Here is a 14,587-nt window from a genome sequence, read left to right as displayed (position 1 = left end):
GAAGATGATGCTCCTTGGAGGAAATTCACAGAGCAATGCTTAGACACGTTACAGAACAACAGCAAGCAGCATTGACATGGCCCTGAGGTGAAAGCCTGTGGCAGAGTTGAAAGCCTGTGGCAGAGGCCCTGAGCAACTCAACATTTTTACGCGGGAGGTGTGCAATGCTTGCATTTATTGCACTTCGATGAGTGTCTCTGGTTAGTCGCTGAAGTGTATCACACTGTCAAGGTTTATTTACTAACAGAAAAAGAAATGGACATGGGTTGTAGGTAGCCTAGTGGTTAGCGTGTTGGGCCAGTAACATAAGGGCTGATAGGGTTTTGTTGATGTGCCTTTGAGCAAGCCACTTAACCCTGAGTGCTTCTGGAAAAAAGCAGCTGCTAAAATATGTAAATAAAGTTGGATTGATGGGAAACTGGCAAGATAAAAAAACTAAGTTAGGAACTTCATACAGTTTCTCATTTCATGATCACTTTATTTGTTTGGAGGCATAGGCCTACCATTATCAGAAAAATCAGTAGTCCTAGTAAAGCCTAAATTGTAAGCGAGATCTGGGTATTACTATTGATGGCTATGTGATTATGGTAGGCAAATTAACTTGCAGAGAAGGCTTGAGGATGGTGCGGAGTCCTTAGCTAATTTTCCTTTATTTTCTTCATCTTTTATAGGCTTGTTGAGCAACATTTTGATGATGATGGGGTGTTTCCAATTGCGACCAATTGGTATACATTCTGGATCAGACAATTCCACGGAGCCAGAATAAATATCTTTCAACTGGGGGACAGCAGAGGGACATGGTAAGTATCTCTCTCTCTTGCTCTCGCACGCACATTTATAACTTGTTTAGCTTTATATTAGTTACTTATGACTCATAACTGTTTTCTCCTGTGTGTGTCCTCAGGGACCTGAATGTGGTGATATTTGGCCCAGGCCTTCATTGAGAGACCCTCGTCTCTGTCTGTGACCGCTGACCTGCATTCTAAACACACTCTGGGAATCCACCTGTGGCCTCACTGAGGGCATCGAGATCATCTGCCTACTCATCTTCCATCTCAACCTCATTGTCAAGCTAAGAAACCCAAAACCTACTTCTGATGTAGTTAATGCAACCAAAATATAATTAGATAGTTGTTGATGTGTAACACCAAGATTATGCTATCTTGGTCCCACATCCGCTTGTGCGGTCTTGTCAACGCCTATTTGTGTGACAATGACAATAGGAGTTGGCAAGACAGTACAAACAGATCTGGGACCAGGCTAGGGTCACGCACCACTTGCATACATTTCTCAATCAATTTCATAGTGTACGAAGCACGTCATCATATACAAGATTTTCACATGTTACTGTAATAATGAGTAGCCTATTAGTTGAAAGTGATGAATCTTTCATAGAGTTACCTGATTGGTCTTGAGGAGTTTTTGAAATACCAAATGGCTGGTGGGCCACATGGTGGTCATCTCAGTGTCTGTCATTGACTGGATATTATCCCAGAGCCCGTGAGGAGGTAAGCAAAGTCATATACAGTGGGGAAAAAAAGTATTTAGTCAGCCACCAATTGTGCAAGTTCTCCCACTTAAAAAGATGAGAGAGGCCTGTAATTTTCATCATAGGTACACGTCAACTATGACAGACAAATTGAGAAAAATCCAGAAAATCACATTGTAGGATTTTTAATGAATTTATTTGCAAATTATGGTGGAAAATAAATATTTGGTCACCTACAAACAAGCAAGATTTCTGGCTCTCACAGACCTGTAACTTCTTCTTTAAGAGGCTCCTCTGTCCTCCACTCGTTACCTGTATTTTTGGCACCTGTTTGAACTTGTTATCAGTATAAAAGACACCTGTCCACAACCTCAAACAGTCACACTCCAAACTCCACTATGGCCAAGACCAAAGAGCTGTCAAAGGACACCAGAACAAAATTGTAGACCTACACCAGGCTGGGAAGACTGAATCTGCAATAGGTAAGCAGCTTGGTTTGAAGAAATTAACTGTGGGAGCATATATTAGGAAATGGAAGACATACAAGACCACTGATAATCTCCCTCGATCTGGGGCTCCACGCAAGATCTCACCCCGTGGGGTCAAAATGATCACAAGAACGGTGAGAAAAAATCCCAGAACCACACGGGGGGACCTAGTGAATGACCTGCAGAGAGCTGGGACCAAAGTTACAAAGCCTACCATCAGTAACACACTACGCCGCAAGGGACTCAAATCCTGCAGTGCCAGACGTGTCCCCCTGCTTAAGCCAGTACATGTCCAGGCCCGTCTGAAGTTTGCTAGAGTGCATTTGGATGATCCAGAAGAGGATTGGGAGAATGTCATATGGTCAGATGAAACCAAAATTGAACTTTTTGGTAAAAACTCAACTCGTCGTGTTTGGAGGACAAAGAATGCTGAGTTGCATCCAAAGAGCACCATACCTACTGTGAAGCATGGGGGTGGAAACATCATGCTTTGGGGCTGTTTTTCTGCAAAGGGACCAGGGACGACTGATCCGTGTAAAGGAAAGAATGAATGGGGCCATGTATCGTGAGATTTTGAGTGAAAACCTCCTTCCATCAGCAAGGGCATTGAAGATGAAACGTGGCTGGGTCTTTCAGCATGACAATGATCCCAAACACACCGCCGGGCAACGAAGGAGTGGCTTCGTAAGAAGCATTTCAAGGTCCTGGAGTGGCCTAGCCAGTCTCCAGATCTCAACCCCATAGAAAATCTTTGGAGGGAGTTGAAAGTCTGTGTTGCCCAGCGACAGCCCCAAAACATCACTGCTCTAGAGGAGATCTGCATGGAGGAATGGGCCAAAATACCAGCAACAGTGTGTGAAAACCTTGTGAAGACTTACAGAAAACGTTTGACCTGTGTCATTGCCAACAAAGGGTATATAACAAAGTATTGAGAAACTTTTGTTATTGACCAAATACGTATTTTCCACCATAATCTGCAAATAAATTCATTAAAAATCCTACAATGTGATTTTCTGGATTTTTTTTTCTCATTTTGTCTGTCATAGTTGATGTGTACCTATGATGAACATTACAGGCCTCTCTCATCTTTTTAAGTGGGAGAACTTGCACAATTGGTGGCTGACTAAATACTTATTTTCCCCACTGTATCTTTTTATCTACTCTCTCCTCTGGAACCATAACACATGGTTGATACTGTAATCATATTTTCTATTCTATTCTATTATATTCTATTCTATATTGGAGTCTATAAGACTTGGTAAACGTGTTTCATAATGTCCTTTGAAAATTCTGTCCTGATATCTCTGCGTCATTTGTATTGTAGACTGTAAAAATGAGAACTTCTTCGACCATTCTACCTCCTTCAAAATTCATCATTGATGAAGAACACCTTGAAATGCATCAAGAGAACATTACCGGAAATCACAAGGTACTGAAGCAACAGTTTACTTCTTCCAAGGAATTTCTGTACATGTTCATGAATGCCAAATGCTTGCATGAACAGTTTACATATCAAAGGCCATGGACGCACAACTTACGCTATCTTGTACTAACACAGAAGTACACTCTTAGAAAAAAGGGTTCCGAAAGGGTTCTTCGGCTGTCCCCATAAGATAATCCTTTTTGGTCCCAGGTAGAAACCTTTTTGGTTCCAGGTAAAACCCTTTTGGGTTCCATGTAGAACTCTCTGTAGAAAGGGTTGTACATGGAACCCAAAAGGCTTCTAACTGGAAGGAGTGTATTGTAGGTGCTCAGTAATATTTTGCTCCTCTCTCCAGTGTGATCTTGCTAGTGGTTCTCCACCTGTGTCTCTTCACCATGATTGGCATGCTGCTCTTTCAAGGGGAGAGGTACAGTAAAATCACCTCTATCTGTTCGCACTCAGCGTATATTGTGGAGACCGGGATAAGGGTTATGTTTTCTAGCTTAGGCCCTTAAGCCTATTTTGAAAAGTTATAGCTAGCTTATTTTAGTTGAATGGCAGTGGCTGTCAGGATTTTCAGAATATTTACTTGTTGACAAAATGTGTTTTTATTTATATTTTATTTAAGCTTTATTTAACCAGGAAGTTAGAGCACACAATAACTATTTCTCAAAGGAGAACTGGCCAAGAAGGGCAGCTCAGTAAAAACACATAGATCATTCCAAACAAGTACAGTGCATACTGTGGGGGGCCACAGAGGCTCGTGGGTCTGTGTACCCACATCGATACCTACACATGCAGTCAGAGCTCGCGGGTTTGGGCACTGATAAACACCTAAATTGGAATGCAGTGGCTGTACAGTAACATGCTATACGTGCTGTCAGCGGTTCACAGTATGGGTTTTGACTGACAGCCGTTCTGAACTTGAGCTCCTCGCATGACAAGAAGTTGTCCCCATCCCTCCTGCTAATTGGGTAACTTTCGCCAATTTTTTGTTGTCTGAGTGAGGGAAATGCTGTAAATTAAGAGGACTCTATGTATTTTTGAAAGATGAGACGTTGAAGATGATAATAAAATACTGATGTCATACAAGCAAGCCAAACACCCGTCCAAATGTGCACTTGACATTTTCATCATAAAACTAAGTGCCGTCTTTAGCCAACTCTCTTGCTATCTCTCTCAGAATGACCTTCTTGATCCAAACCAGTCAGGTTTCAAGACTGGTCATTCAACTGAGACTGCTCTTCTCTGTGTCACGGAGGCTCTCCGCACTGCTAAAGCTAACTCTCTCTCCTCTGCTCTTGTCCTTCTAGACCTGTCTGCTGCCTTTGATACTGTGAACCATCAGATCCTCCTCTCCACCTTCTCCCGAGTTGGGCATCTCCCGCGCGGCTCACTCTTGGATTGCGTCCTACCTGACCGGTCGCTCCTACCAAGTGGCGTGGCGAGAATCTGTCTCCGCACCACGTGCTCTCACCACTGGTGTCCCCAGGGCTCAGTTCTAGGCCCTCTCCTATTCTCGCTATACACCAAGTCACTTGACTCTGTCATATCCTCACATGGCCTCTCCTATCATTGCTACGCAGACGACACACAACTAATCTTCTCCTTTCCCCTTCTGATAACCAGGTGGCGAATCGCATCTCTGCATGTCTGGCAGACATATCAGTGTGGATGACGGATCACCACCTCAAGCTGAACCTCGGCAAGACGGAGCTGCTCTTCCTCCCGGGGAAGGACTGCCTGTTCCATGATCTCGCCATCACGGTTGACAACTCTGTTGTGTCCTCCTCCCAGAGTGCGAAGAGCCTTGGCGTGACCCTGGACAACACCCTGTCGTTCTCCGCTAACATCAAGGCGGTGACCCGATCCTGTAGGTTCATGCTCTACAACATTCGGAGAGTACGACCCTGCCTTACACAGGAAGCGGCACAGGTCCTAATCCAGGCACTTGTCATCTCCCGTCTGGATTACTGCAACTCGCTGTTGGCTGGGCTCCCTGCCTGTGCCATTAAACCCCAACAACTCATCCAGAATGCCGCAGCCCGTCTGGTGTTCAACCTTCCCAAGTTCTCTCACGTCACCCCGCTCCTCCGCACACTCCACTGGCTTCCAGTTGAAGCTCGCATCTGCTACAAGACCATGGTGCTTGCCTACGGAGCTGTGAGCGGAACGGCACCTCCGTACCTTCAGGCTCTGATCAGTCCCTACACCCAAACGAGGGCATTGCGTTCATCCACCTCTGGCCTGCTGGCCCCCATACCTCCCTCTGCGGAAGCACAGTTCCCGCTCAGCCCAGTCAAAACTGTTCGCTGCTCTGGCACCCCAATGGTGGAACAAGCTCCCTCACGACGCCAGGACAGCGGAGTCACTCACCACCTTCCGGAGACACTTGAAACCCCACCTCTTTAAGGAATACCTGGGATAGGATAAAGTAATCCCCCCCTTACCCCACCCCAAAGAAAAAAAAAAAAAAAGAAAAAAAAAATTGTAAAGTGGTTATCCCACTGGCTATAAGGTGAATTCACCAATTTGTAAGTCGCGCTGGATAAGAGCGTCTGCTAAATGACGTAAATGTAAATGTAAATGTCATATACAGTGTCAACGTTTATGATCACTATGTTTGATGTACATTTACAAGATGACATGGTGTCATACCCTGGGTTGTTCTGAACAGAATGAGCCTATGTGTGTCTATTGTGAATTATACAACGGGTGGGTCTAATCCTGATTGCTGATTGGTTAAAACTGCATTACAGGTGGTGTCTATTCCACATGTTACCACCTGCTAAATCTATGAAGTTAAAATGCCTATTTACACTGTTCCATCTGACTGCGCAATCCACTGTCTCATCAGCCCAGCCAAGAAATGTATAAACTTGATCTCCACTATAAAAAGCATCTAGACATTCTCTCACATTTCTTTTAGACTAGCATTTAGTTTTCAACAGCAGAGATTCCAGTCTACTTATTTACAGTAATTTTGTTGAAGAAAGTACCTGGGTGAATGCACACTATGCTTTGTTCACACCGAAAAGAGAAAGAAGGGCTCGTCCGGGATTTGAACCCGGGACCTCTCGCACCCTAAGCGAGAATCATACCCCTAGACCAACGAGCCCCCAAATCTTGTCGACAACCAACAGTTTAAATTCCACTGCCTGCCACGTGTATGTGGAAATCCTCAGGTCATGCTGTTGCATGCTCATTAAAACTGCTCAGAGACTTCCATCTAGTGGTTACTATAGGCACTGCACAAAAATAGACATGTTTTAACATATCAGATATTGAAAAGGCCAGGTCCCATTTCATGCATTTCATTCAGCAGTGTCCCATGAGAGAGGTTTAGATGTAGTTCGGATTTAATAATATTTTAATAACTGTACAGTATATGCATTTAACTTTCATCAGTGTTCCTCCAGATTATCCTGGTGATTGACTGTGAGAAGACACTGAACAGGAGGACTACTATTTAGAGGTAATTCAAGACCATTTTATGTGGTACAAGTACAGTATTTACTTCACCTACACCGTTTCTCACAGTGATTAATTTAGGTGTATTTAGGTGTAGCTGGTGTGGGTCATGCATGTCTATGCCTCCATGAGATTGATAGATGTTATATGTCCCTCTGTTATCAAGACGATCAACTGTTTATTTATCCTCTACAACCTGCTGAATGAAGATGGTTCCCTTTGGCTGGAAAGGATATGTGTCCTAATAGTGGAAGTAACATTTTGATGGCACTCTCACAGTTCTTCTTCTGGTAAATTGCAGTTCAATACAATGTTAGTGAGGATAATACAGGCTCATTTGATTTTGAACTCCAAAAATATGAGGATACTAGTTGAACATTCTATCTAAATGTATGTACATTACTGTCACACAAATCAAAGTCACTTGTTGACATTATATTCCATACTCATCGGATATTGATTTTATATCTCTGTTTTATCAGGGTCTACAGATATCCATATGTGCTACTTACAGGCTACCATTAAAACAATATATATATATATATATATATATATATATGGAATCATGTAGTAACCAAACAAGTGTTAAACAAATCAAAATAGATTTTAGATTTTAGATTCTTCAAATAGCCACCCTTTGCCTTGATGACAGCTTTGTACACTCTTGGCATTCTCTCAACCAGCTTAATCTGGAATGCATTTCCAACAGTCTTGAAGGAGTTCCCACATATGCTGAGCACTTGTTGGCTGCTTTTCCTTCACTCTGCGGTCCGACTCATCCCAAACCATCTCAATTGGGTTGAGGTCGGGGGATTGTGGAGGCCAGGTTATCTGATGCAGCACTCCATCACTCTCCTTCTTGGTCAAATAGCCCTTACACAGCCTGGAGGTGTGTTGGGTCATAGTCCTGTTGAAAGACAAATGATAGTACCATTAAGCGCAAACCAGATGGGATGGCGTATCGCTGCAGAATGCTGTGGTAGCCATGCTGGTTAAGTGTGCCTTGAATTCTAAATAAATCACTGACAGTGTCACCAGCAAAGCACCCCCACACCATGAAACCTCCTCCTCCATGCTTCACGGTGGGAACCACACATGCAGAGATCATCCGTTCACCTACTCTGCGTCTCACAAAGTCACAGCGGTTGGAACCAAAGATCTCAAATTTGGACTCATCAGACCAAAAGATAGATTTCCACCGGTCTAATGTCCATTGCTTGTGTTTCTTGGCCGAAGCAGGTCTCTTCTTCTTATTGGTGTCCTTTAGTAGTGGCTTCTTTGCAGCAATTCAACCATGAAGGCCTGATTCACGCAGTCTCCTCTGAACAGTTGATGTTGAGATGTGTCTGTTACTTGAACTCTGTGAAGCATTTATTTGGGCTGCAATCTGAGGTGCAGTTAACTCTAATGAACGTATCCTCTGCAGCAGAGGTAACTCTGGGTCTTCCTTTCCTGTGGCGGTCCTCATGAGAGCAGGTTTCATCACAGCGCTTGATGGTTTTTGCGACTGCACTTGAAGAAACTTTTAAAGTTCTTGAAATGTTCCAGATTGACTGACCTTCATGTCTTAAAGTAATGATGGACTGTCGTTTCTCTTTGCTTATTTGAGCTGTGCTTGCCATAATATGGACTTGGTCTTTTACCAAATAGGGCTAAATTCTGTATACCACCCCTACCTTGTAACAACACAACTGATTGGCTCAAACACATTAAGATGGAAAGAAATTCCACAAATTAACTTTTATCAAGGCAGACCTGTTAATTGAAATGCATTCGAGATGACTACCTCATGAAGCTGGTTGAGAGAATGCCAAGAGTGTGCAAAGCTGTCATCAAGGCAAAGGGTGGCTACTTTAAAGAAGCTCAAATATAAAATATATTTTGATTTGTTTAACACTTTTATGGTTACTACATGATTCCATATGTGTTATTTCATAGTATTGATGTCTTCACTATTATTCTACAATGTACAAAATAGTAAAAATAAAGAAAAACCCTTGAATGAGTAGGTGTGTCTAAGCTTTTGACTGGTACTGTATGTTTGTAAATTTACCATTACAAAGTACCATAGTGATTGAGTGTCCATATAGCTGTACCATGATATTTGCATTGCTACTAAGTAAACCTCCAATTGTTCTTCACTATTCTACCTGCTATTTCTTGAATATTATGCTCACCCATCAGGGGGCTTTGGCTTTGTAGGACCAACCCTGCCAGGCAGGCTCAGAATCTTGAGGGGGTGGTGCTGCTTTAGTGGGTCACTGTCCGCATGTATCTTTCTGTTTTGGCTGCGTATAGGCTACTTACAGTAGGCCCATAAAACAGATAAGGCCTTCTCCTTAGTGTATGGGTCTCTCAGGTGGGTGTCTAGGGTATAGGGTTGGGGACCGTTCCATCATGATAGCACAATAAATAAATAAACTATATTTATAATTTATTTTAAAATGTATATCCCATATCGGCACTTTCCTCTCACAACCCCTGTTCGCAGACATGAGCTCTGGGATTTGCAACCATTTTCCTTTTTCACTCACTTAACTCCACACTTTTCCAAACACAAAACACACACCCCACCTTCCATCACAATACACCCGCACATACCCACATACTGTGCCTTCTATGTCCTCTGTTTGCTGTTTTTTTTATCCCTACCATGTGAGTACTTTTGTGTTCCAGTTCCTTATATTTTATGATGTATTATTTAGCTAATTATCCTTTCTTCTAATGCTGTCTTATCTATTTGTAAATAGAAAGTCGAATACTAATTATTTTACAACATTCTATATCTTGAATGCTATAGTGTAGTTGTAGTTTATTTCTTTACAGACTACCATTTTCCTATTTGTAAGATTTTTCTCACGACTTTGTCCATTACTTTTCAATAGCTAACTTACTACATAAGGACCACCCTAACCCTAAATATAAGAACATTTTTTCCTCAAAAGGTGGGCTCGTCCGGGATTTGAACCCGGGACCTCTCGCACCCTAAGCGAGAATCATACCCCTAGACCAACGAGCCTGCCTGATGACCGTAACTCTTAAAGTTAGGTCCTTTCCTCGTCCTCATAGGCCTGTGCGTTAACCTCCAGAATATGTGATGTGGCAGGTTTTTTCAGAGTACAGTTCTACTGTTAGACTGCCCTCTGGTGGTAGTCACTAACACTGTTTTGGAAGTTTTACATACATTGTCAAATTTGCAAACTAAACCTTTTTCACAAAAGTCACTGACCACCTTCCGGAGACACTTGAAACCCTACCTCTTTAAGTTCCTGGAATAGTATAAAAAGTTATCCTTCTACCCCTCCCTCCCCCACCCCCCCATAAAAATAAAATAAATGGTTGTCCCACTGGCTATCATAAATTGAATGCACCAATTTGTAAATCGCCCTGTATAAGAGCGTCTGCTAAATGATGTAAATGTAAAAAAAATCTACATTACCCGCATTTAACAAGTATTGCACTGTATACCTATGTAGTGCTAAAAGTTTAAGGGCTTGTCTGGAGTTTGAACACAGGACCTGTCACAGCCAAAGTGAGAATCATACCATTAGACCAACAAGCCTGCCTGGGAGATACATCCCCATACTTAAACTTTCCTCCTCTCCTGCTCCTCCTCATAGGCACTAAATATCCCAAACCTGAATAAAGGCAACTTATTTCCTCAAAATACGGGCTCGTCCGGGATTTGAACCCGGGACCTCTCGCACCCAAAGCGAGAATCATACCCCTAGACCAACGAGCCCTGTTGGAAGAAAGGTGGAGATAGATTATAAATTCTGCTCCCTTCCTGCTCTGTCACTGATGTCAAGCATGTGTGACATCTGAGGCATGTCCTCAGTGAAACTGTGACTTCACTGACCTCAAGTGGTGATCATGTATATCGAGTCATCAATACAGTCAGGTTCAGACCTAAAGAAAACACTACATGTTAGATAAATGAGCATACAGTGCATTCGGAAAGTATTCAGACCCTTTGACTTTTTTGGTTGTTGTTACATGACAGCCTTATTATAAAATGGATAAAAAAACTAATAATCCTCATACACACAGTAACCCATAATGACAAAGCGAAAGCAGGTTTTTATTTTTATTTTATATTAGCAAATGTATAAAAAATTAAAAAACAGAAATACCTTATTTACATAAGTATTCAGACCCTTTGCTATGAGACTCGAAATTGAGCTCAGGTGCATCCTGTTTCCATTGATCATCCTTGAGATTTTTCTACAACTTGATTGGAGTCCACCTGTGATAAATTCAATTGATTGGACATTATTTGCAAAGGCACACCTGTCTATATAAGGTCCCACAGTTTACAGTGCATGTCAGAGCAGAAACCAAGCCATGAGGTCGAAGGTATTGTCCGTAGAGCTCCGAGACAGGATTGTTTTGAACCACCAAGACTCTTCCTAGAGCTGGCTGCCCGGCCAAACTGAGCCAACGCGGGAGAAGGGCCTTGGTCAGGAAGGTAACCAAGAGCCTGATGGTCACTCTGACAGAGCTCCAGATTTCCCATGTGGAGATGGGAGAACCTTCCAGAAGGACAACCATCTCTGCAGCACTCCACCAATCAGGCCTTTATGGTAGAGTGGCCAGACGGAAGCCCCTCCTCACTAAAAGGCACCTGACAGCCCACTTGGAGTTTGCCAAAAGGCACCTAAAGGACTCTCTGGTCTGATGAAACCAAAATTGAACGCTTTGGCCTGAATGCCTAGCGTCACATCTGGAGGAAACCTGGCACCATCCCTACGGTGAAGCATGGTGGTGGCAGCATCATGTTGTGGGGAAGTTTTTCAGCGGCAGGGACTGGGAGACTAGTCCGGATTGAGGGAAAAATGAACGGCGCAAAGTACAGAGAGATCCTTGATGAAAACCTGCTCCAGAGCGCTCAGGACCTCAGACTGGGGTGAAGGTTCACCTTCCAACAGGACAACGACCCTAAGTACACAGCCAAGACAATGCAAGTGTGGCTTCGGGACAAGTCTCTGAATGTCCTTTGGTAGCCCAGCCAGAGCCCGGACTTGAACCCGATCGAACATTTCTGGAGTGACCTGAAAAAAGCTGTGCAGCAACGCTCCCCATCCAACCTGACAAAGCTTGAGAGGATCTGCAGAGAAAAATGGGAGAAACTCCCCAAATACAGGTGTGCGAAGCTTGTAGCGTCATACCCAAGAAGACTCGAGGCTGTAATCGCTGCCAAAAGTGCTTCAACAAAGTACTGAGTAAAGGGTATAAATACTTATGTAAATGTGATATTTCAGTTGTTGTTTTTTTATACATTTTCAAACATTTCTAAAAACCTGTTTTTGCTTTGCCATTATTGTCACGATCGTCTGAAGAAACGGACCAATACGCAGCGCGTGGAGTGAACATGATGACTTTATTTAATAAAGCAACCACGAAAAACAACAAATGACGATAGTGAAGTCCTCTGTAACACTGACAGAAACATGGAACAAAAACCCACAAACCCAACAAGAAAACATACAGATTAAATATGGCTCCCAATCAGAGATAACGAGCCGACAGCTGACACTCGTTACCTCCGATTGGGAGTCAATGACCAAACCTAGAAATACAACCAACAGAAAGGCAAACCTAGAAATACAACACCAAACCCCAACAAATCAAAATACACCCTGGCTCAAATATAAAGTCCATGGAGCCAGAGTGTCACAATTATGGGGTATTGTCTATAGATTGATGAGAAAAAATAAACGATTTAATCAATTTTAGAATAAGGCTGTAATGTAACAAAATGTGGAAAAGTGAAGGAGTCTGAATACTTTCCGAATGCACTGTACATTTACGGACAGAGTATATTTTACATTAGTTATCTTGTTGTTATTAGTCCCACCCTTCAGCTCCACTCAACCCCTCCCATCTATCTCTTAACACCATCTATATTGGATTTCTATTTGCCATATATTTTTTCAACTGTGCTGTGATGTTTCACAAAAGTTCTGAACCTTTCTATTCTCATAGTTTCTACAGATTGTAAAATAAAGATATTTATTTTTGCCAAAAGTATCATTATATTATTGATCGATTGACTATGACTTTTCAGATCACCCAGTAGTGCAATCTGCAGAGTTAGCTCCAGGTACACTACCGGTCAAAAGTTTTAGAACACCTACTCATTCAAGGGTTTTTCTTAATTTTTTACTATTTTCTACATTGTAGAATAATAGTGAAGACGTCAAAACTATGAAATATCACATATGGAATCATGTAGTAACCAAAAAACTGTTAAACAAATCATAATATATTTTATATTTGAGATTCTTCAAATAGCCACCCTTTGCCTTGATGACAGCTTTGCACACTCTTGACATTCTCTCAACCAGCTTCATGAGGTAGTCACCTGGAATGCATTTCAATTAACAGGTCTGCCTTCTTAAAAGTTAATTTGTGGAATTTCGTTCCTTCTTAATGCGTTTGAGCCAATCAGTTGTGTTTTGACAAGGTAGAGGGGTATACAGAAGATAGCCCTATTTGGTAAAGACCAAATCCATATTATGGCAAGAACAGCTCAAATAAGCATAGAGAGTACATAATTACTTTAAGACATGAAGGTCAGTCAATACGGAAAATGTCAAGTGCAGTCGCAAAAACCATCAAGTGCAGTCGCAAAAACCATCAAGCGCTATGATGAAACTGGCTCTCATGAGGATCGCCACAGGAATGGAAGACCCAGAGTTACCTCTGCTGCAGAGGATAAGTTCATTAGAGTTACAAGCCTCAGAAATTGCAGCCCAAATAAATGCTTCACCGAGTTCAAGTAACAGACACATCGCTACATCAACTGTTCAGAGGGGACTGTGTGAATCAGGCCTTCATTGCTGCAAAGAAACCACTACTAAAGGACACCAATAATAAGAAGAGACCTGCTTGGGCCAAGAAACACGAACAATGGACATTAGTCTGGAGTCCAAATTTGAGATTTTTGGTTCAAACAGCCTTGTCTTTGTGAGACGCGGTGTGGGTGAACGGATGATTTCCGCATGTGTGGTTCCCACCGTAAAGCATGGAGGAGGAGGTGTTATGGTGTTGGGGTGCTTTGCTGGTGACACTGACTGTGATTTATTTAGAATTCAAGGCATACTTAACCAGCATGGCTACCACAGCATTCTGCAGCGATATGCCATCCCATCTGTTTTGGACTTAGTGGGACTATCATTTGTTTTCCAACAGGACAATGACCCAACACACCTCCAGGCTGTGTAAGGGCAATTTTTCCAAAAAGGAGATTGATTGAGTGCTGCATCAGATGACCTCCATAATCCCCCGACCTCAAACCAATTGAGATGGTTTGGGATGAGTTGAACGGTGGAGTGAAGGAAAAGCAGCCAACAAGTGCTCAGCATATGTGGGAACTCCTTCAAGACTGTTGGAAAAGCATTCCAGGTAAAGCTGGTTGAGAGAATGCCAAGAGTGTGCTAAGCTGTCATCAAGGCAAAGGGTGGCTACTTTGAAGAATCTCAAATATAAAATATATTTGGATTTGTTTAACACTTTTTAGGTTCCTACATGATTCCATATGTGTTATTCCATAGCTTTGATGTCTTCACTAACATTCTACAATGTAAACATTTTTACAAATAAAGAAAAACCCTTGAATGAGTAGGTGTGTCCAACGTTTTGAACGGTAGTGTATATATAAAAATATATGGGGGATTGGAAAGGATGCAGACAATCACATTGATGGAAGCTACA

General features: G+C 42.4%; 3 non-coding genes across 3 annotated transcripts; all 3 read right to left on the bottom strand.

Moving 5' to 3' along the window:
- Positions 1-6,446: 6,446 nt before the first annotated feature.
- On the bottom strand, positions 6,447-6,518 carry trnap-agg. Its single transcript has one exon. It is a non-coding gene; the product is annotated as a tRNA-Pro (tRNA).
- A 3,300-nt stretch (positions 6,519-9,818) lies between these two features.
- trnap-agg lies at positions 9,819-9,890 on the bottom strand. Its single transcript has one exon. It is a non-coding gene; the product is annotated as a tRNA-Pro (tRNA).
- Positions 9,891-10,541: 651 nt separating this feature from the next.
- On the bottom strand, positions 10,542-10,613 carry trnap-ugg. The gene has a single exon. It is a non-coding gene; the product is annotated as a tRNA-Pro (tRNA).
- Positions 10,614-14,587: the final 3,974 nt, after the last annotated feature.

Source organism: Coregonus clupeaformis, chromosome 11 (genome assembly GCF_020615455.1).
Source record: "Coregonus clupeaformis isolate EN_2021a chromosome 11, ASM2061545v1, whole genome shotgun sequence".
Lineage (NCBI taxonomy): Eukaryota > Metazoa > Chordata > Actinopteri > Salmoniformes > Salmonidae > Coregonus > Coregonus clupeaformis.
Note: the sequence above shows the minus strand (reverse complement) of the source record. Positions and strands in the feature narration are given on the sequence as shown.